Below are 21,775 nucleotides of genomic sequence, written 5' to 3' on the forward strand. Positions count from 1 at the left end.
GGTCCCTGGCTGGCTCAGTCCATAGTGTGTAGAACTCTTGATCTCAGGGTCACAAGTTTGAGCCCCACATTGGGTGGGGAGCTTACTTTAAAAAAAGAAAAAGGAAAATATCAACAAATTAAAAAAAAATTGAAATCATGTCAAGGGTGTTCTCTGCCCATAATAGGCTCAAACAGAAAATCAGTAACAAAAAGTGGATAATTTCTAAGCACATAGAAATTAAGCAACACACTTATATGTAATCCATGGGTAAAAGGACAAGTATTTTGGAAATTAAAAATGCATAGAACTGAAAGAAAATTAAACTGAAAATATGTATATCAATATATAGGATACTGCTAATGCAATACTGGGAGAAAGATCATACTATTGTGACAGTTAATTTTAGGTGTCATCTGGGAGGATGTTTTTAGATGAGACTGATTTTTAAATTGGTGAACACTGAATAAGCATATTGCCCTTCACAATGTGAGTAGGCCTCATCCAACCAGTTAAATGTCTAAATAGAACAAAAAGACCGATCTCCTTGAGCAGACAAAAATTCTTCCAAACAAAGGCCTTCCTTGAGATTTCATTTGTACCATTGACTTCCCTGAGTTTTAAGCCTGCTGGCCCATGCTACAAAGCCTTTAAAATTGTGTGCGCCAATTCTTATAAGAAATCTCTTTTTTCTCTATTTCTTAAATATGTTTGATGACCCAGACTGAGGAAATTATAAACCAATATCACTAATAAATTTAAATGCAAGACATTCAAAAACATATTAGTAAACTACACCCAACAATGTATAAAGATAATTATGACCATAGTCAAGATGGCGGAGAAGTAGCAGGCTGAGACTACTTCAACTAGCAGGAGATCAGCTAGACAGCTTATCTAAAGATTGCAAACACCTGCAAACCAATGTCAGATCAAAGAGAAGAAGAACAGCAATTCTAGAAACAGAAAAACAACCACTTTCTGAAAGGTAGGACTGGCGGAGACATGAATCCAAAGTGACGGGAAGATAGACCCCGGGGGGAGAGGACGGCTCCCGGCAAGCGGCGGAGCAATGGAGCACAAAATCGGGACTTTTAAAAGTATGTTCCACTGAGGAACGTTGCTCCAGAGGCTAAACTGGGGCGAAGCCCATGCTGAGTCAGTGTGACCTCAGGTCCCGCAGGATCACAGAAGGATCGGGTGTGTCTGAGTGTCGCAGAGATTGCGGGTACTGGAATGGGAAAGCCGGCTACAGAGACAGAGCTAACAGTAAGCTCACAGCTGGAGGTTACCTTGAACCGGTCACTGGCTCGGTGAGCTCGGAGCGTGGCCGGAGGTCGGACAGATGAGAGTGACTGGGCACTGTTCTCTGAGGGTGCACTGAGGAGTGGGGCCCTGGGCTCTCGCCTCCTCTGGGCTGGAGAACAGGAGGCCGCCATTTGTATTCCTGTATTCCAGAACTCTACGGAAAGCGCTCAGGGAACAAAAGCTCCTGAAAGCAAAGCCCAGTGGATTACTCAGCCCGGCCCCTGGTAAGGGCAGTGCAATTCCGCCTGGGGCAAAGACACTTGAGAATCACTGCACCATGCCCCTCCCCCAGAAGAGCAACAAAAATCCAGCCAAGACCAAGTTCACCTACCAAGGAGTGCAGTTTCAATACCAAGGAGAGCAGCAGAATTCCAGAGGAGGAAAAAGCCAAGCACGGAACTCATGGCTTTCTCCCTGTGATTTTTTAGTCTTGCAGTTAATTTAATTTTTTCTTTTTCATTTTTTTTTCTCTTAAAAAAATTTTTTTAACTTTTACCCTTTTCTTTTTTAACGTTTTTTAACTAGTTTAATATATATATTTTTTCTTTTTTATACTTTTCTTTATTCATTTTCATTTTTTAAATCTTTTTGGTTTTTTCTTTTTTTCTTTCTTTCTTTTTGAACCTCTTTTTATCCCCTTTCTCCCCCCTCACAATTTGGGATCTCTTATGATTTGGTTAAAGCATATTTTTCTGGGGTTGTTGCCACCCTTTTAGTATTTTACTTGCTCCTTCATATACTCTTATCTGGACAAAATGACAAAGCAGAAAAATTCAACACAAAAAAAAGAATAAGAGGCAGTACCGAAGGCTAGGGACCGAATCAATACAGACATTGGTAATATGTCAGATCTAGAGTTCAGAATGACAATTCTCAAGGCTCTAGACAGGCTCGAAAAAGGCTTGGAAGATATTAGAGAAACCCTCTCGGGAGATATAAAAGCCTTTCTGGAGAAATAAAAGAACTAAAATCTAACCAAGTTGAAATCAAAAAAGCTATTAATGAGGTGCAATCAAAAATGGAGGCTCTCACTGCTAGGATAAATGAGGCAGAAGAAAGAATTAGTGATATAGAAGACCAAATGACAGAATAAAGAAGCTGAGCAAAAGAGGGACAAACAGCTACTGGACCACAAGGGGAGAATTCGAGAGATAAGTGACACCATAAGATGAAACAACATTAGAATAATTGGGATTCCAGAAGAAGAAGAAAGAGAGAGGGGAGCAGAAGGTATACTGGAGAGAATTATTGGGGAGAATTTCCCCAATATGGCAAAGGGAACGAGCATCAAAATTCAGGAGGTTCAGAGAACGCCCCTCAAAATCAATAATAATAGGCCCACACCCCGTCACCTAATAGTAAAATTTACAAGTCTTAGGGACAAAGAGAAAATCCTGAAAGCAGCCCGGGAAAAGATGTCTGTCACATACAATGGTAAAAATATTAGACTGGCAGCTGACTTATCCACAGAGACCTGGCAGACCAGAAAGAGCTGGCATGATATTTTCAAAGCACTAAACGAGAAAAACATGCAGCCAAGAATACTATATCCAGCTAGGCTATCATTGAAAATAGAAGGAGAGATTAAAAGCTTCCAAGACAAACAAACACTGAAAGAATTTGCAAACACTAAACCAGCTCTACAGGAAGTATTGAAAGGGGTCCTCTAAGCAAAGAGAAAGCCTACAAGTGGTAGATCAGAAAGGAACAGAGACAATATACAGTAACAGTCACCTTACAGGCAATACAATGGCACTAAATTCATATCTCTCAATAGTTACCCTGAATGTTAATGGGCTAAATGCCCCAATCAAAAGACACAGGGTATCAGAATGGATAAAAAAACAAAGCCCATCTATATGCTGCCTCCAAGAAACTCATTTTAAGCCTGAAGACACCTCCAGATTTAAAGTGAGGGGGTGGAAAAGAATTTACCATGCTAATGGACATCAGAAGAAAGCAGGAGTGGCAATCCTTATATCAGATCAATTAGATTTTAAGCCAAGACTATAATAAGAGATGAGGAAGGACACTATATCATACTCAAAGGGTCGTCCAACAAGAAGATCTAACAATTAAATATCTATGCCCCCAACGTGGGAGCAGCCAACTATATAAACCAATTAATAACAAAATCAAAGAAACACATCAACAATAATACAATAATAGTAGGGGACTTTAACACTCCCCTCGCTGAAATGGACAGATCATCCAAGCAAAAGATCAGCAAGGAAATAAAGGCCTTAAACGACTCACTGGACCAGATGGACATCACAGATATATTCAGAACATTTCATCCCAAAGCAACAGAATACACATTCTTCTCTAGGGCACATGGAACATTCTCCAGAATAGGTCACATCCTTGGGTCCTAAATCAGGACGCAACCGGTATCAAAAGATTGGGATCATTCCCTGCATATTGTCAGACCACAATGCTCTGAAGCTATAACGCAACCACAAGAGGAAGTTTGGAAAGAACCCAAATACATGGAGACTAAACAGCATCCTTCTAAAGAATGAATGGGTCAACCGGGAAATTAAAGAAGAATTGAAGAAAATCATGGAAACAAATAATAATGAAAATACAAAGGTTCGAAATCTGTGGGACACAACAAAGGCAGTCCTGAGAGGAAAATATATAGCAGTACAAGCCTTTCTCAAGAAACAAGAAAGGTCTCAGGTACACAACTTAACCCTACACCTAAAGGAGCTGGAGAAAGAACAAGAAAGAAACCCTAAGCCCAGCAGGAGAAGAGAAATCATAAAGATCAAAGCAGAAATCAATGAAATAGAAACCAAAAAAACAATAGAGCAAATCAACGAAACTAGGAGCTGGTTCTTTGAAAGAATTAATAAAATTGATAAGCCCATGGCCAGCCTCATCAAAAAGAAAAGAGAAAGGACTCAAATAAATAAAATCATGAATAAAAGAGGAGAGATCACAACTAACACCAAAGAAATACAAACTATTATAAGAACATACTATGAGCAACTCTATGCCAAAATTTGACAATCTGGAAGAAATGGATGCATTCCTAGAAACATATAAACTACCACAACTGAACCAGGAAGAAATAGAAAGCCTGAACAGATCCATAACCAGTAAGGAGATTGAAACAGTCATTAAAAATCTCCAAACAAACAAAAGCCCAGGGCCAGACGGCTTCCCAGGGGAATTCTACAAACATTTAAAGAAGAACTAATTCCTATTCTCCTGAAACTGTTCCAAAAAATAGAAATGGAAGGAAAATTTCCAGACTCATTTATGAGGCCAGCCATCACCTTGATCCCAAAACCAGACAAGGATCCCAACAAAAAAGAGAGCTATAGACCAATATCCTTGATGAACACAGATGCGAAAATTCTCACCAAAATACTAGCCAATAGGATTCAACAGTACATTAAAAGGATTATTCACCACGACCAAGTGGGGCTTATTCCAGGGCTGCAAGGTTGGTTCAGCATCCACAAATCAATTAATGTGATACAACACATCAATAAAGGAAAGAACAAGAACCATATGATACTCTCAATAGATGCTGAAAAAGCATTTGACAAAGTACAGCATCCCTTCCTGATCAAAACTCTCCAAAGAGTAGGGATAGAGGGCACATACCTCAATATCATCAAAGCCATCTATGAAAAACTCACCGCAAATATCATTCTCAATGGAGAAAAACTGAAAGCTTTTCCGCTAAGGTCAGGAACACGGCAGGAATGTCCATTATCACCACTGCTATTCAACATAGTACTAGAAGTCCTAGCCTCAGCAATCAGACAACAAAAGGAAATTAAAGGCATCCAAATTGGTAAAGAAGAAGTCAAACTATCACTCTTTGCAAATGATATGATATGATACTGTATGTGGAAAACCCAAAAGACTCCACTCCAAAACTGCTAGAACTTGTACAGGAATTCAGTAAACTGTCAGGATATAAAATCAATGCACAGAAATCAGTTGCATTTCTCTACACCAACAACAAGACAGAAGAAAGAGAAATTAAGGAGTCAATCCCATTTACAATTGCACCCCAAACCATAAGATACCTAGGAATAAACCTAACCAAAGAGGCTAAAAATCTATACTCAGAAAACTATAAAGTACTCATGAAATAAATTGAGGAAGACACAAAGAAATGGAAAAATGTCAATGCTCCTGGATTAGAAGAATAAATATTGTGAAAATGTCTATGCTACCTAAAGCAATCTACACATTTAATGCAATTCCTATCAAAGTACCATCCGTCTTTTTCAAAGAAATGGAACAAATAATTCTAAAATTTATATGGAACCATAAAAGACCTTGAAGTGCCAAAGGGTTATTGAAAAAGAAAGCCAAAGTTGGTGGCATCACAATTCCGGACTTCAAGCTCTGTTACAAAGCTGTCATCATCAAGACAGCATGGTACTGGCACAAAAACAGACACATAGATCAATGGAACAGAATAGAGAGCCCAGAAATAGACCCTTGACTCTATGGTCAACTAATCTTTGACAAAGCAGGAAAGAATGTCCAATGGAAAAAAAGACAGCCTCTTTAATAAATGGGTGTTTGGAAAATTGGACAGCCGCATGCAGAAAAATGAAATTGGACTATTTCTTTACACCACACACAAAAATAGACTTAAAATGGATGAAGGACCTCAATGTATGAAAGGAATCCATCAAAATCCTTCAGGAGAACACAGGCAGCAACCTCTTCGACCTCAGCCACAGCAACATCTTCCTAGGAACATCGCCAAAGGCAAGGGAAGCAAGGGCAAAAATGAGTTATTGGGATTTCATCAAGATCAAAAGCTTTTGCACAGCAAAGGAAACAGTTAACAAAATCAAAAGACAACTGACAGAATGGGAGAAGATATTTGCAAACGACATATCAGATAAAGGACTAGTGTCCAAAATTATAAAAAACTTAGCAAACTCAACACCCAAAGAACAAATATTCCAATCAAGAAATGGGTAGAGAACATGAACAGACATTTCTGCAAAGAAGACATCCAGATGGCCAACAGACACATGAAAAAGTGCTCCATATCACTCAGCATCAGGGAAATACAAATCAAAACCACAATGAGATATCACCTCACACCAGTCAGAATGGCTAAAATCAACAAGTCAGGAAATGACAGATGCTGGAGAGGATGTGGAGTAAGGGGAACCCTCCTACACTGTTGGTGGGAATGCAAGCTGGTGCAACCACTTTGGAAAACAGCATGGAGGTTCCTCAAAATGTTGAAAATAGAACTGCCCTATGACCCAGCAACTGCACTACTGGGTATTTACCCTAAAGATACAAACATGGTGATCCAAAGGGGCACGTGCACCCGAATGTTTATAGCAGCAATGTCCACAATAGCCAAACTATGGAAAGAACCTAGATGTCCATCAACAGATGAATGGATAAGGAAGAGGTGGTATATATACACAATGGAATACTATGCAGCCATCAAAAGAAATGAAATCTTGCCATTTGCGACAACATGGATGGAACTAGAGCGTATCATGCTTAGCGATAAGTCAAGCAGAGAAAGACAACTACATATGATCTCCCTGATATGAGGAAGTGGTGATGCAACATGGGGGCTTACGTGGGTAGGAGAAGAATCAATGAAACAAGATGGGATTGGGAGAGAGACACAGCATAAGTGACTCTTAATCTCACAAAACAAACTGAGGGTTGCTGGGGGGAGGGGGGTTGGGAGAAGGGGGGGTGGGCTTATGGACGTTGGGGAGGGTATGTGCTTTGGTGAGTGCTGTGAAGTGTGTAAACCTGGCGATTCACAGACCTGTACCCCTGGGGATAAAAATATATGTTTATAAAAAATAAAAAATTTAAAAATTAAAAAATTAAAAAATATAATCATGACCAAAAGTGATTTTTTTATATATGCAAAACCTATTTAATATTAAAACTTCAATTTAATCCATGACATCAAAAGGCTTAAGAAGAAAAAGGCACATATTCAGGTTGTGTGGGTGGTATAGTTGGTTAAACATAGATTTTACAAATGTTCACCTTTATTCATAATAGCCAAAAACTAGAAAGAGTCTAGACGTCCTTTGAAAGATGAATGGTTAAATAAGCTGTGGTATATACATATCAAAGAATACTATGTAGTGATAAAAAGTAACTATCTGCAACAACTTGCGTACCTTTTCAGGGAAACGGTGCATGACATATAGTCAATTCCATGCTGTGTGATACTATTTATTTAACATTTCAAAATGACAAATTTTTAGAGCTCCAAAGTGTAAGCGGTTGGGGGCCCAGCATGATCGCGTACAGGTGGGTCAACTGTGCATCAGTATTGAAAGGAAGAGAAAGGAAAGTGCTGATGGTCCTAAAAACAGCCTAAGATAGAGACTGGCATCAAATAATCACCTCCAAAAAGAAAGAACCCATTTCTGAGCTGCATTTTCAGCAAGCTTATCTGAAAAACCCAGAGAAACCAGGAGGGATATTTTTGGCTCCAGATTATAGGTAAGTTAAAAACAGACCGTGGAGCTCTCTAAGGGGTCACAGGAGGAGAAGCGATAGTTGGGGTAATTCTCAAAGACCTCAAAAAAAAAATATATATATATATATCCTGTCCTGTTTGGAATGTCAGAGACCTACCAAGAGGAAGGTGGGGGAAAAATGCTGAAAGTGGAATTTATATTGGGCAAGGCTGAAAGATAGGGGATGAAGGGAAGAGAGAAGGTTGATTTATTGAAAGTAGGGATAGTAGCAATTCAGAATAAGGGAGGTAGGTAACAGAAAAAAACATTTTGTGAAAAGAAATTGAGTTGTCACAGAGGGAGGAGGCCTTGCTCAGAGAGGCAGGAATGCTATGCTAATCAACCTGAAATCCTTATAGGTCAATTTCCTGAGGTATGAAAACTCATCTCACTTGATCATGACGACAGAAGAAATTGCACATGGGCCCCTAAGCATAGGTACTATAGTAGTAAAGAGCCAACCAAGCTGAATAATGAAGCAACACACAAGGAAAGCACATTGAACAACATGGTAAGATAAAATTTAAAATGAAACCAGATTAAAATAATTATCTGGTATTGTAAAAGGAGCTAAAAAAAAAAATAGGAATAAGTAAAAAAAAAAAAAATGCTATATATCCAGGACAAAGGTAAGGAAGATGGAGTATCTTTGCCATCCCCAACAGAACATGTAGAAAACCAAAATAATGGAGTTAACAACAACAACAACAAAACAAAAACCCAAAACTGCCAGAAAATTAAAGGTGACTTTATTTCTTAGGGAGAGGGGAATTGAGCCTAGTTACTAAATGGGAACTTTGTTTCACTGAAATATTTCACCAGAAGAGTCAACATTCAACACATTTTAATAAAAACACTTAAAGTAAGAAAATACCACTTTAGACATCTAGGCAAAAAATACAAGCCACTAATGAAGGAAATAAATCAGACTGATATCTTATTTATCAAAAATAACACTTCATATCAATAAAATGTTAAGCATCATGTTTAAAATATTTATAAATAAGAAAGTAAAATGTTATAGCCTTAATCAAATTATTAGTCAAAGGATAGGTTACAGAAATAGTGAAAATTTGTGCAAGAGCCTGAAGTGTTTTTCCCACAGATTCTTCCTGAGCAAAGAACAAATGTCAAACAACCACATATTAGTGAAAAGTAGAAATAAGTTTAACTGTAGAACTAAGACCAGCCGGTGGGAATAACTTAATAGAGTAGGCTTGCCATTCACGACAACATGGATGGACCTAGGTGCTATTGTACTAAGTGAAATAAGTCAAACAGACCTAAACAATTACTGTGTGATCTCACTTACATGTGGAATCAAAAAAAAAAAAAAACAAAAAACAAAACCAAAAAACAAAATAAATGAACAAACAAAACAAAGCAGAAACAAAAAACACAGAGAACAAACTGATGGTTGCTAGAGGGGAGAAGCATGGGAGGATGGGCAAAATAGGTGAAGGGAATTAAGAAGCACAAACTTCCAGTTATAAAATAAATAAGTCATAGAGATGGAAAGTACCCCGTAGGGACTATAGCCCCAAATACCGTAATAACTGTGTGGTGAGAGATGGTGACAACACTTATCATGGTGAGCACTGAGTAATGTATAGAATTATTGAATCACTGTGTTGTATGTCTGAAACTAATATAAACATAGTATGTCAACTCTACTTCAATTAAAAATAGAATCAAATATATAAAATAAATAAAATCAAAATCAACACTTGCAAATCTTGAAAGAAAGAAAGAGGAAAGAAGAAAAAAGAAAGAAGAAAGAAAGAAAGAAAGAAAGAAAGAAAGAAAGAAAGAATTACAAGAAATTACAAGAGAAAGGAGAGAGAGAGAGGAAGGAAGAAAGGGAGGCAGGAAGATGTGTAAATGTTACATTTTCCGACAATACAGATACATTAATACCAAAAGTAATAAAGTAGAAGAATAAATGAAGAAACTGAATGGCAAGTAGAATAAGTTTATTGATAACATCCTCTGTATTAAAGAAAACACATTTAATTAGATGTTGGTGACCAAGAGGAGGAATAAGAACAAGTTTCAGGGCACCAACAGTATCTAAAGAAAAAAAGAGAACTAAACGTCTTTTTATAAACTCATAGTAAACATAATCACTAGAACAATAAGCCATAACTGTATGAATGCCACAAGATCCACCCAATAAAGAGTCAGAATGATAGTATATAAGAAAAGGAACCACAAATAAAATAGTACATTGCATCAATGAGTACAATTAGCTCACTTCTACTACAATCAGAACACATCCCTATCTAGTCTTTGTTGTTGGAAGAAAGAAGTCACAGATAAACAGGAGGAGAACGTTAGAATGAACACTGTGGTGTAGGATTTGAGTCAGAGATATCAGTGTAAACTCACATTTATTTTAAAAGAATAGAGATACAGATATAATATACATAAGTGGGCACAAGTTGGGTCTATATATATGTATATTTCCTATCTGTGTTTGCTGAAAGTGCCTGGAAACAGTGATATTCTGGTAGTCAAAAGAATACCTAGTCCCCAGATCTTGACTTCTTAATGCTGCTCTCCAGTTAGAGGAACCAGGGCTTCTTGGAGAAATGGATGATTCTGGAGCCAGGATCAAGAAATTACAAGATGAGCCTGGCACACCTTATAGCGCCCACAAACACAGCAGTGTATATATTTATGCAGGCATGTCAAAAGGACACAGAACTCAGAATGAAAGAACTACCACTGTCTAATACTAGACCGATCTAAGCAACAAAGTGAATAATGCCAGTATTGGATTATAGACCAAAGAATAATGTAAATATCAGCGAGTCCATGGTAATATAAACAAACGTCTAATACATAAATAAGATAAGGATAAGAGGCAAAATTTACCTACAGATTACAAATGAAGATATATGCTCTCAGGGGATAGAACTCAATTTTTCTCCCCTAGTGTGAAACTGACTAAAGATTCACTTTTGAAGAATACAGAAAGGGAAAAGTAGTCACTTTTGAGTCTAGAAACCTGGGGAGAGGTAATGTATCCTTAACTCAACCACTTTGAGCTGCCTTTACCTGCTCATCCACACCTCTCCAAAATACAGCTGGTGGGAAAAAGAATGTATGACTATGTGAAAAAAAAAAACAAACAATCCACATTCTTCTCAGCCCTGGACTACTACGTGAGAGAGAGATAATTTCTTTGTTCTTTAAACCATTGATTTATAGGATATCTTGGTTATAGCACCTTAGCTTATCCATGAAATCTGATTAGTGATCCACTTTTCCTTCCGATACCCTTTCCCTTTGAATTCCTTAAATTCCTTTGGCCCAGTCTGAAACCACATAGTTTGCTTGTATCAGACAATTAAGAGACTTGATAACCACTTACAAGATTATGTTTCTTTGCCCAGGGATAACTGCATTTTAAAAGAAGTGCAAATGAAGCAGACATTCTCAGATGAATTAATCTCTCTCAATGGTAAATTTCAAAAAAAAAAATCATTATTGGAAGATGAGGGAGAGAACTGGAGGTTGTTAAACAAATGTATTTGTTAAGAATATGCATGAATAAATGAAACCAGGTGAATTCCATCCCTATAGCCTCACACATCTACCTTCATACAGCAAATGGTGTGTGAAGGGATATTTAAGGTCATGAGTAGCAGGGAAATTAATTCATTCCAAGATTTTTTTTTTATTTGACACTGTTGAATAGTTAAACTTAAGAGCATATATGACTCAACCATTAATGTATTTCCCATTTGAATGTCTGCTTGTCTTTAGACAAAAGCATTCCATGGAAATAAGGCAAGCAAGTGTATTAAGAACAGAAGGTCATAAACAATCCATGATTTATGACCTATACAAAAAAAGCTGGTCATGACAGTCTTTGGAATTTTTAAAAATTTTTTAATTGAAACACTTGAAATTGTGAGACCTGGCATTCTTATTTTAAACCTTAGAAATTTCTTTTTGGACAGGTAGAATCATGTAATTCTATGATCCATAGAATTACATGATTCAGAATTTGAGAGGCAGAGCAGGTGTTAGGGAACATCTCATCCACAACCCCATGGTGTCCAGAGTCCAATGCCAAGATCCTGGTCCTCCTCCCTTTACTGGTGGGTACTGTGCCGACTCCACAACTAGAATCTCTTGTCAGGAAGGCTGTTCCAACTCCCACACTCTCCTTGCTAAAGAAAGAGACACAACTGGACACCAGCATTAGCTACTTTCCTCCGTTTATATCAACCAATGTCTTCCCGTCTTTCAAGTCTTGTTGTATGCTTACTCAGACTATGCAAAGCAAATACTCAGCTTTCTCTCCTAGTTTTTATTAATTTCATCCTGATAAGCTTTTGTTTAATTGGCCACATCCTAAGAGAGTTGGTATGTGGGCTCTATTGTTTTTTTACTCCCAGGACTCTGTAATATTTGTCTGAATGACTGTTGGAAGATCTGCTTTAGTAGATGTTTAGTAACTTGAGTAACTTTATCCCTCACAAGAATTTCTTTGTGTAGTCTAATATGGAAGACCAGGGATTGGCAAACTCTTTCTGGAAAGAAGCGGATCCATATAGCCTCTGTGGCGATCACTCAGTTTTGCAGTTTTAGCACCGAAGCAGTCAGAGAAAATATGTATAGGGATGCATATTGCTGTGTTGTAATAAAACTTTATTTGCAAAAAGAGTGGGTGGGCCAGCCTTGGCTCAAGGGCTGAAGTCTGACAATCCCTATGATGGATGGTTAGATGTGAGGCTGCTTTGTTAATATAAATAAAATTTGAATTAATCACTTTTTAAATATTTGGCAAGTATGTTCAGTACTGGATCTGCTTTCCCAAAGCTAGATAATAGCACTCATTGTGCATAAAGTATATCCTAAATGAATAACATTATATATGTGTGTAATTTGTGTTATTTACATATCACCTCATTTGGTAACATAGGTAGACAGGTTGAAGTAGTTAAAAGTAGTCTGAGACTTGGAAGCTATAGCTTTTACTAACCAGATCATTTTCTACTTACTGTAACATCATGGGCAAATAGCAGAATATTTCTGCACTACAATTTTTGAAAGTGAATGCATCGCTATCCACATTGTCCCTGCTCATACACTGGTATGGTAGGTGTCCTTGCATTGCCTATGGCTTCCAGACCAACCTTGAGGATGTGCGAACACATCCAATACAACAATACAGATTCAAAATTGCCATAAATAGGAGGTGGGGCAAGTGTTAGAACAGAAGGCCCTTGGCCAGTATCTGGTAGGGTCAGTCTTGATAAATAGAGTGTGTGGGTAAAACATAAATTTCAGCATCCACAGACATCTGACAAGCAAGACAAAAGTAGCAGGGGAAAATTTAAGAAGGAAAACAGAAATTATACATTAGAAGTGTGATACAATCAGCTTAGCTATCCCAGAAAACAGTGGTGAAATTTCTGGGAGACTGTCAGTGGGACTGGCCAAAACCTTCAGATAAATAGCAAAGATAAGAATCTGGATCCAACAGAGAGACAGCCCCTGATCTTTGAGATACAAAGGCAAGATGCGATTCTCTGTGCTTTTTCTGTGAACACACACTCCCCTGACTTCTTCATTTCACTGAATTTCCAAAGCTATCCTTGACCTGTTTTATCTTTACTTTCTACTTGGCCTTCATAGAAATCACTCATTTACAACCTTCCGTCATATAAATTGTTCTGGTGTTTTCCTTCTGGCTTTTAATTCTCCTATTGTAAAGCCTGCAGACACCATAGACTACTATTTATTTTGTATCCTTACCCATAATATCTTGGCTCCAAATTTAGGTCCCTAAGCTATCTAAATTGTTCTGCTAACCAAATTAAATCCCAGAGCTTAGAGCAGCCACAGAAAAGGTTTCCTACATCTCATCCTGGTGCTTTAATTGAAATTAAAGTAAATTATTCACACAGTGCACATTAATGTTGGCGCTGCTCCTTCTGCCTTCTTCCCAAATGACATTATGAGTTATGCCAAACTAAACTCATTTCCATTTTTGATATGGTTAACGAGTGGTAGATGAGGGGAATGCCATTGACAGAGTATAACTTGATTTCAGTCAGGCATTTAGGAAAAACAATGACTCTCTTACTTTCCTTTTGGATATGACTAATAAATATTAATTGCATGATACAAGGATATTTAGATAAAAATTGCCAAGATTTGATTAATTGATTGATAAGAATGAGAAAGAAAAATTCCACTTCTAGTCATTTTCTTCATTTCCTCTTTGACCAAGCTTTGTGGATCAAATGCTATGTCACCATTCAAAGTGTTTTTAAAAATTAATGCCATAAGATATTTTTAAGGGGATGAAACTATGTGTATAAGCATTGTATGTGCATATATCTGTATCTCTATCATTATCTATCTATCATCTACCTAGTTTAGAGGGAAAAGACTGGTTAGAAACATGCTGTTGTTTCAAATGCTCTCAAATGTCTCTGAATGATGGGATTTAGGTTAATTTTTTGCCCCCTTTATTTTCCAATATTTTCTAACCTTTAGGAAGCAGATACCATTATCTTTTCAATAATAAAATAAAATTATATGAATTATGGATAGATTAAACTGTGGTCAAAGCCAACTAGTAAAAGTGAGTGAAACTAAATGCAAAGCCCTACATTTTCATGCCAAAATCAATATAAGTGTATGTGGGGTAGAAGAGACACTTGCTGTTTACTCAAAAAAATCTGTCAGGCAATTGCACTACTGTTTACCCAAAGAATACAAAAATACTAATTCAAAGGGATATATGCCCCCCAGTGTTTATAGCAACATTATCTACAATAGCCACATTATGGAAACACCCTAAATATCCATTGATTGAAGAATGGATAAAGATGATGTGATATATGCAATGGAATATTACTCAGCCATATAAAGAATGAAATATTGTTATTTACAATGACATAGATGGAGCGGGAGAGTATTATGCTAAGTTAAATAAGTCAGTCAGAGAAAGACAAATACTATATGATTTCCCTCATATGTGGAATTTAAGAAACAAAACAGATGAACATAGGAAAAAAAAAGAGAGAGGAAAACCAAGAAACGGACTGTTAACTCTAGAGAACAAATTGATGGTTACCAGAAAGGAAGTGCGTGGGGGGATGGGTGAAATAGGAGATGGAGATTAAGGAGGGCACTTGTGATGAGCGCTGGGTGATGTACGGAAGTGTGGAATCACTACATTGTACACCTGAAACTAGTATCACACTGCATGTTAATTAACTGGAATTTAAATAAAAACTTGAAGAAGATCTGGTATCTTAGCTAGGCTTAGGCACAAAAGGAACCTGCAGGGTCACAATTCCTAAAAGAACTAGGAGATGCCAGGTCCTGCAGTCAAAGGTGTTTTGAAGAATTCCAGTCTCTATTTCTCTCAGGGAGTAACAATTCATAGCTCATCACAGAAACCTTGGGTCCCTTCATCATTGCATGGAGCACTCTCTCCACTCCAGCTGCTCCAGGGCTCCTCCCTTGCTGCCCCCACCCTTGGACATGAATTCCCACAGCTCACTGGTAATCCCGCCTCTATGTTCACTTTCCAGTTCTGATCCAGTCAGAATCCAAATAGTTATTGGTGCTGATCCCCAAACCGTTGGCCCCAGATGGGTTCATGAATGCATGTCACATTTTATTTTCCCAAGTTCATGAAGTGGAAGTGAATGAGTCCATACTTAGAACTTTGTGAAATCAGAACTGATGCCCCATGTCTGAAATGTTCCCCAAGATGTTCTTAAAGTGCCCAAGCTCTTGTTTGGTGTTAGGGTTAGTAAATCTTGGGGCACCTGGGTGGCTCATTCTGCCAAACATCTGACTCTTGATTTTGGCTTGGGTCATGATCTCAAGGTCGTGAGACTGAGCCTTCATGGGGCTCTGTGCACAGCAGGGAGTCTGCTGGAGATTCTCTCTCTCTCTCCTTCTCCTTCTTCTGCTTCCCCCACTCATGCTTTCTCTCTTACTTTCTCTAAAATAAATAAATAAGTCTTTTCTTAAAAAAAAGATTAGTAAAATTTTTTTTAAGATTTTATTTATTTATTTGACAAACAGAGATCACAAGTAGGCAGAGAGGCAGGCAGAGAAAGAGGGGGAAGCAGGCTCCCGGCTGAGCAAAAAGCCCAGTGCAGGGCTCTATCCCAGGACCCTGAGATCATGACCTGAGCCAAAAATAAAGGCTTTAACCCACCAAGCAACCCAGGTGCCCCTAAAAATGATTATAATTCTTACAAAGCTCAGCCTTTTTGTATTGACTGCAGGACTTTTGCTGTGTATACCATATATTTCTTTATGTCATTAATCATTGGTAAAACCTCACTGTTTTCCCCCCAAAATAAGGAGAATCACTGAAGGTATGGAAGCATATTAAGAATAACATATAGGTGAGCAACTAAAGAAAGATATTGTCTTTTTATAAAAAAAGGTCATAGTCATAACATTGAATTTCTACTATTCAATGAGATGTTTAGATTATATAGACTCAAGAGGAAACCCATTATTTTATATGACTTAAAGATTCCAATATGACGGGTGAAATACAGTATTCTCAGAAGAAATTCCTATAGTCTATTCACCCTTCCAACCTTATCTCTTCATTTCAACACTTCTTTCTTGCTGTTTAGAGAGAATGAGGAGAAGTAAGACGAAAATAGAGATGGCTTCTCTCTGTCCCTTGTGGGGTCACATGGATATGGTTCATTGAAGTTCCTCTCTAAATGGGATTTCGTATTTTACTTAAGGTACTTTGTTTAATATTCTATGTCTGTGGACTGGAGTGCCAGAAGAGCATGTGACTTTCAGGGTCTGTAGTAGACCTTCGATTCTAGTAAAGCCAGATGACAGGAATATTTTGAGAGGCCAGTTTTAATTTTCTTCTATATCCAGAGCTTACTGAAGAAATCATAAACTGGATAGTATTATAATAAACAGCAGAATGCCTAAGTCAGAACCTGAGAAGAACCTCCATCATTTAGTAACACTGTATGAGCCATCGATTTGGTCTTCTTTCTACCTCAGTTAACTGATTTTTTTTTTTGAAGTGACTGTGGGACAGTAAAGAGAAAACTGTATCTTTCTTTCTGGAAAGAATAATATCCCACTGAGGTATGAAATTTAAGATTTGTCCTTGCCAGCCTTAAGAGTATCATTGAGAAGTAGTAGGTTTAGCCAATAGTCTGCTTTGTGTATGTATGTACCACATAAATGGTGAGGCTTATAGGGTAAGCAGTGCACTCATTCTGGACTAAACATGGCGCATCGGATCAGCACACTGACTAGGTGTTAGCCTAGGAAATCTCACACTATAAACATGAGAAACAAAGGGCTGATTCTGGGATAACTCATTAATGAGAAAGTTACCAAAAAAAAAAAACACCCCCAAACAAAAAATAACCCACAAATTATTGCCTGGAATCATTATGCTTAAATCACCCCAGAGAGTTAGAGTTCATTCCCGTAATGCCAGGAAGAGTTCACATCTTTTCACATGAATGCTACTTTGAACAACACTGACCATTTTTCTACTCTCTTCCTTAAATTCTAACCCAAACAGTGTGATGGTCCTGGGGACAAAAAGGCAAAAAAAAAAAAAAATCATGATCTGGTAAATTATTTGTACCTGTTTGAGAGGCTGTATTCATCTGAGGTGCACTGTATTATTTATTACAAAGTATAAATATTTATTAAGTGTGCAGCGTATCTTTTCTCCAAAAAGGAATAACATCAACAACAAACAAACAAATCTCTAAACTCTTTTGAACACTACCAAACTAAATATTCCAGTCAGATTACAGCGTTCTGTGGCAGGCTACTGATTTAAATATTGCATGCTTCCGACAAGCTGCCCTCTGGTTCTACTCCCATGATCACATGACTCTCATTCTTATTTCGGGCCCCATGTGTATTCAGTACCGCAGGTCCCTATAAACCCCAAGGGAAACTTCGAGAGTCCTGAGTGAACAGAATTTTGTTTTGTGCTTAAAAAAATTCACAAGCTTTTTAGAATTTCATCTCTTTATATCCTTTGTTGTAATACCAGAAATGTCAAAGAACTATTGAAGTTAAATCTTTTCGAGGGAAAAAAATAAAACAAAACATACAATCTTCCCTACTGATTAACACTTACGACATGATGACTTCATGTAGTCACATTAAAATACCTAACTCGTGATAGTCCAGAAGCATTCTCACGCTTTTCCACAAAATCTTGGTGAATTCTAATACTTTGGTTGGCTAATAAATAAAATGAAAAATGATTACTAAATAGACAAGTAATGTTTCTACCTTATCAAGTCAATTTTTTTTATCTCTCATGATTGTATCTTTCACTTGGTGGGTTCTGGCATAATATCTCAACATCAGGTCAAGTTATTATTTTTTTATTTTTATATTTCTATATCTGTGATCTCTTTGTATAAAGCTGCTTGTTACAACTCTAACGTTCTCCTTTTAGAATGCATCAGATAAACCACTCATATATACACTCAGACACACACCCTTATACACTCAGACATACTCACATGCAATTATACACACAAATACTCATACACACACACATATACACATACATATATACTCACACATTCACACACACACACACACACGCACAATCACACACACACATTGTTTCCTTAATACAGTTTGGGTCGGGTGCCTGGGTGGCTCAGTGGGTTAAGCCGCTGCCTTCGGCTCAGGTCATGATCTCAGGGTCCTGGGATCGAGTCCCACATCGGGCTCTCTGCTCAGCAGGGGGCCTGCTTCCCTTCCTCTCTCTCTCTGCCTGACTCTGCCTACTTGTGATCTCTGTCAAATAAATAAATAAAATCTTTAAAAAAACAAAAAGTTTGGGTCTCAGAAACACTCAATGCTATCTTGAAGATAGTTAACCATTAAAAAGTGGAAGCTACAAAATTAAATATAAGACAATCCCATTTTCACCAGAGCTATCCTTGAAGATCCACAAGAGCAGGGCCAATTCCTACCAGCTTCCACGCTCTACCTCTGCAGGCAGCTACAGGAACTGACCCAGTCACAGCAGAATCCATGGTTTGATGAGTACACAAACAAATACATTAAAAGTTGTGTTTAATTTTGGCTTTTAATTTTTTAAAACTGAAGACTGAACGAGTTAATTAAAATCGCTTTTCGTAAATGATGACTTTGCTATTAAATATTGGTAATTTGGCAAATCTAATCCTAAGAAGCACAAAAAAAAAAAAAAGATTCTGAAATTAACATGTGCTTCGAAATTTCAAAGTCACTTACGAGTTTTCATTATGGAAGCAGTCCTACTCCGGTTGTTACAGAACAGCAAGAACATATAGCGTGCAAGATGTAATGAGAATTTAAATCTCAGAAATAAATAACGTTAAAATCTTTGTGTATTTCCTTCCAGATTTACTTCTGCAAGTCTGTGAAATTTTAGAAAATTATATTATAATGCTGGCTTGATAACTTCCTTTGTCTAGGTATTAATATACTGTGGGCACCTTCTGAGATCATAAATTTATCATCTACATCATCTCTAATGGAGGTGTATCATTGCATTTATGCTAACACCAAGATTTATTTTAAAATTATCTTTAAATTAGTCTTTTTAAAATTACTATTATTTTCAACCATTTTTCATCCTCTGACAAACATTCTACTTTGGAGAATCATCCTGTTCCACATTTAATCAAGATTTAGGGCTGAAGAGCAAAAGTGAGTTCTAGACCCTTTTTGCAAAACGCCTTGCCTGGTGTAGCAATGCTTGGCTCGCATCTGTTGCTCTGATTCGAAAGTCTAATGTAATGCCTTGAGCATGAAAAGAGCTATAGAGGAGGCTATGATCTTCATTTTTCCTAAAATCTCCGTTAAAGAAAAAAATGTAATTTGTCTTAGTTTATTAAGATGTAAAAGGGCTATAAAATGTAATGTATAAATATACATCATTGACTAGTGTTTTAATTGTCTTCCCTTAAAACATTTACTCAGTGGTTCCACAGGAAAATATATTCTTCAGTAATAGTCAGTCTCCTTGGGAATACATGAAACAGCATATTATAAAATAAGATACATTTTATATGTGCATAACTATCTTTGTGAAGAAAATCCTCCTTGTAAGTTGTGATATCATTAGCCGCAATAATTATAACAAAAATAACATTACGGATATGTTATGTTTTGTATAAAAGCTGTAATTATAACCAAAGGGAAAGAAATCTTTACATTAAGTTAAAACTCAGTAAACCAATTTGATTTTGCATGGATTCATTCTCTTGCTCTTTTCTTGGTTGCATTTTTTTCTTTTCACAATAGAAAGTATGATTTTAATCATAACAGCTATCTTACAAATAAATATTTCGCAATAAATAAATAAAGTGAAATCCCCACTCTACTTGATTACAAAGCTTATTTAACTCAAAATAGTATTGCAAATAGTCACTCACCCTTTGGTCCTGGAAAAGTAATGATTTATGCCAAGCACAAGGCAGAAAATATACTTAATTTATTCATTGCACAACCTATACACCACCTCAGGGTGGGGTGGGGGGAAGGCTGGAAAAACATTGTGAGCTAATAAATTATTTCTCCTTGTTTGGAAGCCTGTCACTATGGTATACTGCTAGTAAAGCTTATAAATGATTCTTATTCTGGAGATGTTGATAAAAAAGGGAAAAATTGGGCTGTATGATTAAGCTCTGCTTATTTTTCTTTATAAAATTTTGATAGAAAAATGGGTAATTAATTAGGCTTTCATCAGAAAATCGTGGACAAGGAATGACCATGAAAAAATACTCTAAAATGTCCACGATTTTTTTTCTTTTCCTCACATGTGAAAATATGTTTTTCTGATTTCTGTATTCTCTTCATATTATTCCCTGTAAATGTCAGCATTTGAATAAACTTCCCAGATCCTACTCCCAGACAGACGTCTACACAGTTGACATAATCCAGATAATTCATGCAAAAATACGCAAATAAAAAACCCTTCTTATTGCATTTGTAACACCCTTATTTCTTTTTTCTTGACCTGAATTACCCCCATATTAGCTCTCTGTAGAGCACCAATTCAAAAATAAATATTGACCCAACACTTTATTTTGTGTTGTGTAGACTTGGCAATGTACAGCCAATAAAAGCTACATTAGAGCATCTGAACACTCAATTTAACCCTGAAAATTTGCATTTATAATTGATGGTTATGTTTAGCTGATTAACAGTATAGAGAAACACTCTGAAGATTACCAGTGAATTCCACTTATTTTGTAAAATAAAACCTAAGTAAGACACTGGTTGAATTTCAATCTACCCCACGATGAGCTGGATTAGAAGTAATTCCATGTGAAGGCTCCTAAATTCATTTTTCTAAAATAAGATGAAGTAAAGAGACAAAAAATTAAATAAATAAACACAGCAAACATCATGAAATAGTGAAAAGATTATTTAGTCATTTTTAAATAGTTTGAGTGCTGTTGCTAAATATCTTGAAGCTCTCAAAAGACAGATAATTTAACATATCATATATGTAAGTTAAAGAAAAATAAGATGGACTCAAGGATGTTGACAATGCTGAATAGATCTCGAAATATTAAAATTCAAGTATTTTAGCATTAAGTAATTCAAGATTAAGAAAAATAAAAGACCCTTCTGGAGAAATATTTTCCTTCAATTTTGTGTCACCCTGTAATTTCTTTTGGAAAACTCCTCTTTTAAAAGACTAACTGAAATAAGATTTAGTAAAAGGTAGCAACCAATAATTTAAGTTATTGAATGGATTTTATTTTAATTTTAGACTTAAAAATTTTTTACAGCAGTCTCTTCACCACCGCCAAGGCTTCAAATTTTGCCATTGACGGAGAACGAAAACAAACAAAAAACTCCACTCGGGGTATTTCCTTTAATTGAAGAAAAGGTGTTATTTGATCAGAATTGATGAATAGAACTTACATCGTTTTTGATAATTTGTGAACAACCTTAAATATGGGGGGAAG

The sequence above is a fragment of the Mustela putorius genome, unplaced genomic scaffold (genome assembly GCF_011764305.1).
Source record: "Mustela putorius furo isolate JIRA1106 unplaced genomic scaffold, ASM1176430v1.1 tig00000224_pilon_pilon_pilon, whole genome shotgun sequence".
NCBI lineage: Eukaryota > Metazoa > Chordata > Mammalia > Carnivora > Mustelidae > Mustela > Mustela putorius.